Source organism: Acipenser ruthenus, chromosome 12 (assembly GCF_902713425.1).
Source record: "Acipenser ruthenus chromosome 12, fAciRut3.2 maternal haplotype, whole genome shotgun sequence".
NCBI lineage: Eukaryota > Metazoa > Chordata > Actinopteri > Acipenseriformes > Acipenseridae > Acipenser > Acipenser ruthenus.
Window position 1 is genome coordinate 35,142,189 of NC_081200.1, and position 13,111 is coordinate 35,155,299.

Consider the following 13,111-nt stretch of genomic DNA (forward strand, 5'->3'; position numbering starts at 1 on the left):
TCATTAATGTAATTCATTGTTTAACCTGCAGTGTGGCACTTGGTCTCATTACATTTTAAACATAATCCAGATAGCTTTGGTACTTTTAATTCAAACATCATGTGCCATACTTCACCTGGAGAATACATTTTTCAACTTTTGCTCGAGGAGAAAGATAATTTATCTGATAAGCATCACAGTGGCCATGGACAAACAAAACGGAAGTTACCATATATACAATTATGTTCGTGTGCGTGTTGGACGTATTTGGACACGTTGCCGACCCCTGCTCTATTACGATACATCTAGTAAAGAAAGTATCACGATTCATCCATACGTCTCTAGTATCCAGATACGCTATTCCTTTCAATCAGGAGCACCAGAATTTGTGCAGGGGAAGCATGAACTGAATACTGGGATGCTCATAAGGGGTTCATATTAGGGATGAATTAGATGATTATAAGTCTTGTCAGTAATTCTAGTGATTATTTTGATAATTAACACAATATCTCTCAATGGTAAATGTATAATCTTTTCCAAGACATTCATCTACCCACAATGCACCAACAACATTACAAACTTTTTGTCCCATCGAAATACTAATGAGGCTTTTAGGATGGGGAAGCGAATAATTTATTAAAATATTCACTGTTGACTGAAAAGTTCTTGATTATTTGAATACACTGTTGCTACACTACTGTAGTTAATATACTGCAAAACACAGCTGTAATTTCCGAAGGGGACTGTTGTGGTTCCCTGTCAGCATTTGTAATGGGGAAATGGTTAAAATAACTTTAATAAAGCATTTACATTATTTAAAAAAAAAAAAAAAAAAAAAAAGTAGCTATTTCACATGCTAGCTCACAGCTGTGAACACTGTACAGGCCTGGAGAGGAGAATGTTTCAGACATCTGCTGTTTCACTGTATAATACACCATGTCAATTAGACTGGTTTATCACTATCTTTCTTTCCACGCTACATAATTTGCTCTTCTCAAAAACTGTATCGTTACAATAAAATACTGTAGTTTAATGGATTTCTTAAAGTAACATCAATGATAGAATGGGTGGTCAGAAAACCTGCAATATCTCTTAAATGAAAAGTGATATCTTTGCCGTACTTGAGGTCAAATATACCATACGGCGAGTTTCAGCTGACTAACTCAATTCAATCTAATTTAATGTGTTTCAATGCTGTTATTGTTAATGGCATCACACTGATGGCATTTTATCAATATAAAAACATTTCCTACACAATGCAGATTTTAAAACTTGAGCTTCTGGATGTTGCATTCTGAAAGGCTGATGTCAAATTGTTCAATGCCGGTCCTTTTCATGTTGCAGACAAACCACAGAGAGATCCAGTACCCAATTGAATGCTTCTTCTATTGTTTAACCAATTAAGTAAACAGAAGACAATGCTTATGCCTCTTATTACTTCGTTTTCAAAGAACTCAATGGTTGGGCTGTTTTACCCTTTAAGCAGTAGACATGTTTAAAGGGGGACAATGAAATGAAGGAGGGTGGTAGAACATGGATAGACGTCTACCTCAAAACAGCAGTCTACCCCTAACAACCTTAAAAAGTGTAATTGTCTGCCATTCTTTTGTAGAATATACAATCATGATCCAATTTAAAGCAACTACTGTTGATGGAACATATGTGCTTGGATTAATAATCTATGGTCAACTACACAGATCCTTCAGACATATGAAATGACAAAATATCTTGATCCACTGTAATGCAGATACATTTAGATAACTAGGATTCTTGATTGTACCACTCTGTTGATACCACACAACACTTTTAGGCATTTCAAAAAGAGCTTTGAGTGGGTTTACCGATGCACAGGTACTTTCTTATATTATATTATTTGTGATTTCTTCACCTTAGTTACATTTATAGCTACGGATTTGGTTTTCAAGTCTACACGTAAAATATATAAAATGAATGCATTGTAAGCTGCAGTGACCATGGGTGTAAAGCTGACAACCCAGAATGACCCCTGACAAACTCCAGAGCCAAAGGAGAAAACTTCTGAAGAGATCTAATCAGACCAGGGAAAACAGCGCTGGTGTACAGTGCTGTGTGGTCTACAAACTATAGAGAAAAATAAACAAGGAGGTCCCCATTGAATCAAGTAACCCATACCAACCAAGCTGATGCTATTACCCTTGGAGGGTCCTGCTGAAAAAGGGTAATCCCACAAATAAAAAAAAGAAATGGCTGAGGAAACTGCATTGGTGAAAAATGTATTTTTCTTTTTCAATTATTGAATTGCTTGGATTAGCTCATGAGAATTCGGTCTTGCTTCCAAAGAGGCAGTTGTCAATAATACAATAGTTATATACAGAATAGCAACGACACTGTAAAATGCCATCTAAAACCTAGTCTAAGCATAGTGAAGCACAGTGCAGGATGGTAAACTATACTGTTCATACACATTTTACAGACAGGGAGAGGACGGGGCATAATCTTATTAGATTATTATCTTTGTTGCAAATTAGACTTCAGAATAATGCCCTCATCCCTTATTTATGGGGCCTGGACAGGATAAACCAGGAGGTTTTTTGAAATTGCCTAATCATGTTAGCTATTTTATTCAGTGCATTTCTTACGATCCTTTTAAATTATTCTAAGTTACTAAAATAGACATTCCTCTCTGCCTCATTGGCTTTTACAGTGTCTTCCTCCCAGGCATTTATTGCATCTCTTCCAGCTTTGAGACAAATGTCCAGGCCAAGTTAAAGACCAAACAGATTGTAATCACCTCAGTGGCTTGAGGGCAGTAAAGAGAAGCCTTTTCCCTTATGGTTCCCATAACCAAATTGAATTCTGACATTACAATCGTAATGCAATACCAAACTAGAAATACATTGTTAACAAAAACAAAGCCTCCCTGGGGGCAAGATGTAAAGGAAAGGCATCGGTGATGAAAGAACATGGATATGTGAAATCAGATCATTAATATGACCAGTGGTCAAAACAATGCCGCCGTGAAACAGTGATTTATATAAAAGATTAGTCTTTTTCTCAGGTCTCCAGATTAATAACATCTTTTTGCAAAAAAATATTTAATCAAATACAGGGTTGGCTGATTTAAATCAATAATAATATATTTATTTTTATATAGCGCTTTTCATAGTGGACCACCATCACAAAGCGCTTTACAGAGGTAGGCTGTGAACTGCGCATTATATGCAGAGTCACTTACAATAGGACATTGATTTAACATCTCATCCGCAGGATGGAGCACAAGGAGGTTAAGTGACTTGCTCAGGGTCACACAGTGAGTCAGGTCAGTGGCAGAGGTGGGATTTGAACCGGTGACCTTCTGGTTACAAGCCCTGGACTTTAACCACTGGACAACACTGCCTCCTTAAATAAATATTGATTTATTATTTTATATAGTTTCTGAAGGAAAAGACATGAAAAGTATGTTTTAAAAACCTTTTATTAACACAAACATCTTAAACTCTTACTGTCTATAAACTAAAACTCTTAGGGCTGTAGTCTGATCGCAGTGCAAGTGCAAATGGCGCATACCCCCAATTCTGTGGTGCATAAATGAAGCAGAGACGTAAAAAAATATATACTGCACTGAAATGGTATTTTGAAGACGTCTTGCCCCGTTGTAAAGTGACTGCCCCATCATTAACATATTCGCCAAAGAGATTCTGATGACATGCGATGGGGTCCAAAATAGACAATTGAGCGCTGTGTTAAGACCCGCTGAAACCAGGTTTATTTAGTGGTGCAATCAGGAACTTTAAGAATTGAACACACTATAAAAAGCAAAGTGGACCTAATAACAACTGCGTGTGTGAGAGGAAATCAAAGAAAGAAAAGTAAAAGAATGACTGGGATGAGTGAGGGGTATTTTTCTGTGGCGTACTCCATCGCTAAATTCTTGTAGTTCACATATTGTAGTTCACATTTAGAGGATGCCACAATGGTCAATAATTTGCTTTATTTATGTGTTCATTTAAGATTGAGTAATATATTCACAAACCACCATTTCCAACATCCTTAAATTTACAGTTTGGAGGTACTGTAGAGCTACAGCTACGGTTCTACAAAAAGAATTCCATCATTAAAATAAAAACAAAAATCTAAAAATTCGATTTAAATAAAAAAAAAAAAAATCTGATTTAAATAAAAAAAAAAATCTAAATTGTCAACCCTGATCAAATACAAAACTTGAATATTTCCTAGAGGCTCCCAATGGGCAGGATCTTAGTAAATCTGCCCCAAAGTCTATTGATAATTAAGCAACGCAATTGTAAAAGTAGTTTATGGCTGTCCACATGCAAACCAGAGTATAGTACTAAACTAAAAACAAAAATATATGCATGCATACAAAATGTTGCTTGAATAACTACATCTGTTTTTCCATGTTGTACAAAAGTAGGGCAGCAGCGTGGAATAATGGTTAGGGCTCTGGTGGGGAACACTGCTGCTGTACCCTTGAACAAGGTACTTTATCTAGATTGCTCCAATAAAAACCCAGCTGTATAAATGGGTAACTGTATGTAAAAATAATGTGATATCTTGTAACAATTGTAAATCACCCTGGAAATGGGCATCTGCTAAGAAATAAATAATAATAAAAGTATGTAAAAATAATGCCTAGCTTCTCATGTGAGCCCTGTTTTTAAGGAAACACAAAGCTAGCTTCACAAAGTCTTCATGTACTTTGCTGCGATCTGTTGCAGGAATTCATGCTGTTAATACTGACTGTTCTTCAATACAGAGTATACAGTGACTGTCCTGTTAAAGAATCCATACAACCCATTGTAAAGCACCAAAGTGTAAGGTAACCAAGTAATGGTATCTGTTTATTCAAGCTATTCTCCACCTGAGACACACACATGTACACATACCGATGAAAGCAGACTTGCTGATGCACACACATCTATATCTAATCAAATAGAAAGCACTAGCTTTTGTATAACCCCATATCAACAGTCAGCTCCAGGTTAACAGCAGTGAAAGTGGATTAAACTGGGTTAAATAACAGTGAACGCTTTTCGTGCCAATGGAATAGTACAATATGTACCGGTAATATAGCTGGTACCTTCCATTGGTATGGGGTGGTGATGCGTGGGAAGGGATTTTAAGCCTAGGATAACTTCTCAAAAAGGTTAAGTGTCTTATAGTGAAAAATAAAACATAAATGGACATCGATATACATTTTAGAAAATTAGATTACTTTAAAAATCTCCTGTCGTTCTGCATGGTGTTATCTTTCCAAGAAATGTTGGCAGTGCTGACTGAGTTAAAGGCTAAATGCTGATTTTTTAAAAATAAATAAATACATAAATAATTTAGATTGGTGATTCCCAAGATGTAACCTTCAATACTGTGAATAAAAAACAAATCACCTTAATCTAAAAGTCAACCTGGCCTACTGAACATTCACAACCTGTGGACAGTTTGCTGCCAATTTAGTAATGCTGTCTCCTGCTAACGGTTCTGCAAAGGTTTCAGTGTTACAATGGGATCCTAAAGGTTTGTTGTAGCAACATACTGAGCTGTGCTCATTCTGAGGTAAAGCACATACTGTACCTGCCCTACTATATGCCATGTAACTCAAAACATTGCGTCTATCTATATATATCTATATCTATATCTATATCTATATCTATATCTATATATATATATATATATATATATATATATATATATATAAATATAAAAATAAATAAGAAAATCATTTCAGACAATATAAAATCGCTGTGCTGCTTAGGATTTATAGCTTAGCTACATTAACAGAACTAGTCACACTCGAAAGTTTATTTTGTTACATGGAGATATGGACACAAGCCAACAACAATAAATTCAGTTTATATTAAATGAACAAAATAATGCAGAAGTCTGGGCTCCCGAGTGGCGCATCCAGTAAAGGCGCTCCACATGGAGTACAGGATGTGCCGTATAGCCTGGACGTTGCGAGTTCGAGTCCAGGCTATTCCTTTGCCGACTGAGGACGGGCGCTTCCAGGGGGTGGCGCTCAATTGGCTGCACGCCGCCCGGGGGGAGGGAGGGTTAGGTCGGCCAGATTGTCCTCAGCTCACCGTGCACCAGCGACCCCTGTAGCCTGGCCGGGTGCCTGCGGGCTTGCCTGTAAGCTGCCCGAGAGCTGCGTTGTCCTCCGACGCTGTAGCTCTTGGGTGGCTGCATGGTGAGTCCGCAGTGTGAAAAAAAAGCGGACAGCTGACGGCACACTCTTCGGAGGACAGCGTGTGTTCGTCTTCGCCCTCCCGAGTCAACACAGGGGTGGTAGTGGTGAGCTGAGCCTAAAAATAATTGGCCATTTCAAATTGGGGAGAAAATAATTAAAAAAATAATAATAATAATGCAGAAGTCCGTGAAAGCCCTAGTGACCGCTCTGTAATGCAAGGTGTTTTTTTAGAAACAGAATTAACTAAATTCATCCACTTTCTCCAGAACATTCAGTATGTGCATGCACTTACCCAAACTACCAAACTGATGTACAAAAATGTAGATTCATCTACTAATTTATGCAATTCACCACACCACACACACACTAAAACAAAGAGGGACAGGTTGTATGTGATGCATCTCACAACACAAGACACCAAGCAATGGCTACTCGGCTTGAAATAGTTATATTTAACAGAGCAGACTGTATTACACTGGAAGACTTTTTTAAAGAAATTTAGAAAAAAAAAAAAATCTTTCCATATTTCGCTTTTTGCCAAAATAAACCCGGGCATTAGATGTATACATGAAGAACTCCCAATACCACCGACAGAACCATAAATAGATGTCAGAATAATAATATAATAAGGGAGGAATGATTGTTCCATCGAGATGTGTCTTATCCGTTTACAACAAACTGCCCTAAAGTCCTGCAAAGCAATTTAGGAGAGAAACAAACTGGAGCATTGACTCACTGTGTTACCTACTAACATCTGCAGCCCAACAGAACTTCCCTTTTAATGAGGCTGGACGAATACAGCACTGGAACAGAAACGGTTATGACCGCTATCACCTTGTAGGAAACAAATACGCTGCTAACTAGAAAGAGCACGCACATTTAAGAGGCTATTGAACAAAGGCACTTACTTCAAATGTAGATAAGAGGAGGCTGTGTGGTCCAGCGGTTAAAGAAAAGGGCTTCTAACCAGGAGGTCCCCGGTTCAAATTCCACCTCAGCCACTGATTCATTGTGTGACCCTGAGCAAGTCACTTAACCTCCTTGTGCTCAGTCTTTCGGGTGTGACGTAGTTGTAAGTGACTCTGCAGCTGATGCATAGTTCACACACCCTAGTCTCTGTAAGTCGCCTTGGATAAAGGCGTCTGCTAAATAAATAAATAAATAAACAATAAGATATTTTTAGGTCACCAATCAAAAGACACTGTCAGTGGATAGTAATGATGTATCTGGATTCTGGGTCTGAAGTTCACTGTTCGTTATGAGACACGTCTAATGCCACCAGTTATAAGTCTTGTGATGCTGTATACAGAACGCAATGAAATCACATGCAACTTGGTTCTGAACTTTACAGTTGCATGCCAGAAATATCTACAGTATGAAAGAAAGAAAAAGACAAAACAGCCATCTGCGATAGTCAGTGATCTGCCAAGGCTCGTTGTCTTTTAAGTTTACCACGACCATCAAGCTGTTCCATGATCTTACACAGATCTACCAACATATGTATTCAACAAAACCAATTTGTTCAGATCTATCATTCAAAAAGCAAACGTTTGTGTAACACACTAAATTAGTCCAAATCCAACTAGACTCCTCCATTCTGGTGTCATCTTTTCCATCAGTGTAGACAAAGTGTTTTCGTTCTATAAACATTTTGCCACAAAGTTTGGACAACCTGGAGCACACAGACATCCTTGTGACAGTTCTGTACTATGCAGTTGTGATGGGAACAGCCTTGCAATGATTAGGAAGGGTCTAATACAGTAATACAGCAGTAACAATGTGTGCAGTGTATGTAACACTGAAGATACAAGAAGAGTGGTAAATTGGTTCTGTCTGTAGATGAAAAGGTACATTTAACCAGGTTAAAAAATATTACAGATCAAGACCATTTTCTCTTCTGGTTCTCTGACTAGGTGTTAACAAACCAATACCGCTGCCTAGCCCTGTGTGACAGACATAGGAAAACAAGACAACGTGACCATCCTCAACACATCAGTGTAATAATCAGGGCAATTAGAATGTTCTAATGGAAGTTTCCATGGTGATTTTGTCTCGGTGTTGCCCATGCACAGATTCCATCAGCATACTTGCGTATAAATTGGACCTCCTTTTGGATGTTCTCATCTAATTTTTCCCAGATTTTCTCTTCAGGAAGAGGGATGAGGCTGCCATCACCTAAAGCACTTTTCCAGCCATTTATTTAGCCAGCTAATCTTCAGAAAGCTGGTAATACTAGTGCATAGCCCTGCTGAGAAATGCCATTCTGAGACTGTAGATGGGCCAGCAGAAGAAATATCTACCTCCAAGTAAGTATCCAGTATCTCCTGAACCCCAAATCTCAAATCTCTTATTTCAGCCTTATCTTGAGCAAATGATACATGATGTTTGGGACAACATATTCTACTCTGTATGTACAACCTGTTGCATATAACATTTAAAAAATGTTGCCTCTAAATTGAGCTGCGTCTTATTCGTTGCAGTCCATTACGTGCATCTTTAAAAAAATATATATTATCACAGCAAAACTGATGCACCCATAAAACTGAACAATTGCTAGTCCTACTGTATGCAAGTCCAAACTGCAGGCCCTGGTAGAAATCAGGTAGAAAATGTTTTGCACGATGGACTTAAATCATAGAACCCCTCTTCTCGTTTCAAGCATTATGGAGTTTTTAGCTTGAACCCTGCAGAGTTCAGGTGAAAGAAAATAACTTCTTAGGAGTTTGAATGCAAGTCCCAGCAAGTCAGCCTTTCCCACCACCAACCCTGTTTCATCTAGACGGAGATTAAAACAAAAGCAAAATCCTAATCATGTAGCGTAACAAATGTATATGTCTCAGTTAATTGCACAGTCCCACAATGTCCACCAACACAGAAGTTTTGACCTTCTGGAGTTTTACAATAAATAATCTAGCAAAACCTTAAACCCTTTACTTCGGCAAGGAATAATGTTTTTTCCAAGTGCCCTGGCCCTCTTCAATAAATCTTCCACCTTAAATATCCTTCCCTTCACGGAGGGACAATACAGCTTCATGCATCTGATCAGCAGATGTCTTGGCATTATTAGCTGTAATTGGTGGTAATCTTCTGTGATTTTTTATTTCAGTGACACTTCATTTTCTATAATTCTCTCTCAGCCTTTTAAGTCACCTAAGCACTGTGTTAACTGCAGAAGTGAAGGCTCTCTAGTGCCAACTTTTAATGTTTTTAGGTTCCGAGATGCATGAAATGAAAAGCAGATGTGCTAAACTGAACTTTTGTAGTTTACTATAAATGTTTTTAAAATGGAATTTCAGTTTGATCCACGTCAAACAGTTGAACTCAAGGTACAACAAGCTGCAAAACAAAAAGACAGATGCTGTTGAAAAACCATTGTGCCAGGTAAAATACAGCCTCTTTAGCTTCATAAATCGCACGATCAGAAATGAAGTAGTTAATAAAGTGCATGGAGTTTCTTCTTTTTTTCTTGTATGCACATAAAATAACTTTTAGTAGACGTCAGAAGGAAAGATTTTGAAGAATGTGCTGTGCACTCATAATTGTTTCAAACTACACATGTTGTATATTAACTACAGCATAAAATTGTTTTAATGAACCTTTTTCTAAATTCTACATTGTTCTTTTTTTTTTTTTTTTACACTCGCCCCCCCCCCCCAAAAAAAAAAAAAACAAATTAAAAAAAATCTTTTGGGACATTACTAGCCAAAGGGAATATATTAATTTGTATTACTTGTATATCTTTAGAATGTAAGAATGTATATATATATATATATATATATATATATATATATATATATATATATATATATATAGTAACTGACTATAGCAAATTTACTACTTACTTTTTTTTTCCTTCTTTTTTTTTAATTATTTTTTGTTGTAGAACAAGCACATTGTAATTTATATTTATAGCACAAGGCTTTATGGCAATAGCAAGCACATATATAAATCACACAAATACGCACTTGTGTGGGGAATCAGCCTTTCTGCAAGACGTGCTTAAATCAGCTACAGTAAATGCATTTCCACAAAAAACAGAGAAGATCCATGCATCATCGCAATCTGAGTGCACTGGTTTTACTTGGGACTCGTACACAGATTGTCCAGTGCAAGTCTAAGACATCGCTTCATTCCAGTGCCAGTGGGTCTCCCCAGAGCCTGCAGGTATATTTGAACAGGACACCCTGTACCTGAACACACTGACATCAGGAACACCAGTGCCAGGCTGTCTCTGAACAGCCAGGAGAAATCCCCAGTGACTGAGGGGAGCCGACCTCAATCCAAATCTAATCAAGTGTCCAGTGACATTACAATACAGCTTAGAACGCTGGTCTATATTTTCGTCTGCAACCCTGAAGTTTTGTGGTACTTGATTGTTGGTTTAGCAGTGGATGTACAAGTCAAACCCTAAAGGCAAAAGTAAATGAAAAATAGTAACGTTGTCTACAGAAGAAGAAAAAAAATTAAAAAACAGGTGCTTGGCTTAAAAAGACATTGGTTAAGGACAGAAGGAAAACTCTCAATTAAACTTGAAACCAAGAAATGTCTGTTTTCTTTATGGGGCTATTTGAATTACCAGACATGAAGGTTTTCATATGGATAAACTCAGTGTGTTATGGTATTTACTTGTTCAGTTTTAATAGCTGTTTTTCATGTTCTTAAATGGCATAACTCTTGTTCCTCTAATGACATGCTCTGTAGCCAGTGACGTACAGTAGTTTCAAAGACATCAGCTATAAAGAACTACACACAACATTAGAAAGCTTGTTACTGCACAATATTGTATGCAGGAGGAATTCATGATTTGAATACTTTGGCTGAATTCAAGTGTGTTATTGTTTACCATTGAGTCTACAAAGGTTGATTTACAGTGCGTATGGCACCACCTGGTGGTAACATATGGTCATTTAAAAAAAAAAAAAAAGAACAGTTTCCACATTTTCTATGAATCCCAAAGTAGGTGTTTTGGTTCATGCAGAAGAATAGTGAACAATACAAAATACAAAGCTTTATGAGAAAGAATAATCTAAATACTTGACTTCCCTACAAACCTGGCTGATAGCTGCGTTCTTGTGGTTCCCTTGCATTGAGAAGAGATCAGCATGTGGCAGGTATCAAAGTACACAACCTCACAATTGGGTAACACATGGATAAACTACTAGCCAAACCATCCTGACCAAGGAAGACTGTGCAATTGCAAAGAAACAGAGATCATTTGAAAGGCAAATGAATGAAGCGTTCCACACAGATATATTCCAAATGAAGCATACCCTAGCAACAGAATGGCTCACAGCAACACTACGACGTGAAACGGTCCAAAAAGATAGGAATTATGCAGATCACCACGCCACAACCCAGCAGGCACGCCCACAACAGAAACACAAGTAAGCCAACTAGGGAGTGAGGGGTTCAAAGAGAAAAATGATCAGACCTCGAGAGGTGATCAAATTAAAACTAAAAAAAGATATAAAAAGTTCAAATCGGATTCTTGCAGCAGCATTTTGTTCTCCAGATTGAACAATCTCTTCAGGTCCAATGCTTTCTGGATGCTCATAGTGTCCCTACACACCATTTGACACTGTCATGGCAGATGTTTTATAACAGCAATGAAACCTGGCGGGTCGAGGGACCAAATGATACGCAACAAGATTCCAGGACTAAACACCACAGGTTGTGCTGATGCTATTGTCCTGTGTTACATTAAGAGTGCTTGAAAAATAATACCGTAGGCACCTCTCGAAATTCAATGGAAAACATTCACAAAAGGTCGCATACACTTCAAAAAATAAACAAACTGAAAAATGGATTGAAAAGAGTGCGTTATGATTCGAAACACTTCTATTTGGATTTGGGAATTTACCTTCTATATGAAAATGTAAGACGGTAAATGATTAAAGGGTTAATGGCATTGCTGTGTGAGTGTTACAAACTAATAACTCCGGAGGCATTATATGAAAAAGGAAGTTTCATTATTACACAGCAATGTCATTATTATTATTATACCATTTTTTGGTGTCCTTTATTAGGGTCATCTCTCAGCCGTGCTATATTTGCTGTTCCATTATTGAGTAATAAAAGAACGACTGACCTCCATTGCATACAATGGAGTAGCAGAGTCCGTTTGTTGTATAATAAGAGTTCTAGGACGGTAAGCAACTGTGTATGGGTTATAAGGATACTCAGAACTTGTACTTGTGTCAATATATAGAAAGAGCAGTCCAATGGCACACACTGTGTATAGCAAAAATCCAGTTCCCTCAAATCTATTCTATATATCAAATCACTGTGAAGAGAACCAAAACAGAAGGACTGACATTTTGAGTGACATACTACTGCCATGGTCCCACTGAAAGAAACTGATCCATAAAGCTCAATTGAGTACAATCAGGACAGGAATGGCAAGGACATCTACTGGCAATGCAGTGCCCTTTGATCTCACAAGCATCCTTCCCCCTCGCTTTCCACTAAAGGCAAATAAATCAAAATAGTTGAAATGCATTTTTTTTTTTTTTTTAAACACCTGGTTTCCATAATGTCTACTATTGAAACTGAGTAGAAAGATTAATATCAAAATGCCCTCCTTAAGTTTGTCAGGAGTGTCGTTTTCTTTGAAGGGGGATGGATGACTTTACCTTCATGAGGTCATCCAGTCCCCTCAATTGAAAACACTTTCTGTTTTAAACATATACCCTAAGTATTATAGTATACTGTTTTCCAGCGATGCACTGTACAATATTGTATATTGCTGGATTTCTATTCCACTAACCATGTGATCTAACTATATCAGCTTTCCTCTAGTCATGTGATTTTACCTGCCCAGCATACATACTTTTAAAAACATTCCTCTGCAAGACAACAGAGAACATAAAACCAAGAAACAACCCCAATTTAAATACTATAGAAACATGTCTTATTTTTATTTACTGCAACATACATTAACTTAGTAAT

General features: G+C 37.5%; 1 protein-coding gene across 5 annotated transcripts in view; it reads right to left on the reverse strand.

Annotated features, from left to right (window-relative positions):
* The window catches only part of LOC117417209 (zinc finger protein GLIS1-like), a 95,265-nt gene that overhangs the window by 59,129 nt on the left and 23,025 nt on the right, over positions 1–13,111 (reverse strand). The window lies entirely within an intron of this gene.